This window comes from Pygoscelis adeliae, unplaced genomic scaffold, assembly GCF_000699105.1.
Source record: "Pygoscelis adeliae isolate BGI_AS28 unplaced genomic scaffold, ASM69910v1 Scaffold508, whole genome shotgun sequence".
Classification (NCBI taxonomy): domain Eukaryota; kingdom Metazoa; phylum Chordata; class Aves; order Sphenisciformes; family Spheniscidae; genus Pygoscelis; species Pygoscelis adeliae.
This window is the reverse complement of record NW_008825292.1, coordinates 468,641-469,011: the sequence shown is the minus strand read 5'-3', so window position 1 is coordinate 469,011 and position 371 is coordinate 468,641.

Sequence of the window (371 nt, the reverse complement as noted above, 5' to 3'; positions counted from 1 at the left end):
CCCTGTGGTCCCGTGGAAGGCGCTGGCGACCCCCCCCGCCTCGAAGCCGCTCTCCACGTACTTGGCGAGGAACGGCCCTGCAGTGGCACAGGCGCGAGCCACCAGTGCCACTGTCCCTGGGAGCCTGGGGGGAGGCTCGGTGGGGGGTGTTCGCCTGCCAGTCCCGGGGAGCCTGGCACGCCGCCTTACCGATCTGCTCAGCCTCAAAGTCGGGCGCGTAGAACCACACCACAGGCGAGAGCTGCTTTGCTATTCCAGACTCTGTGGGGGGAGCAGGGATGGGGACGTGGGCACCGGTGCCAGCGACAGGAGGGTGCCTGGGGCTCCTCATGCTCCCCCGAGACCCGGGTCCCCACACAGCCAGGCACGGG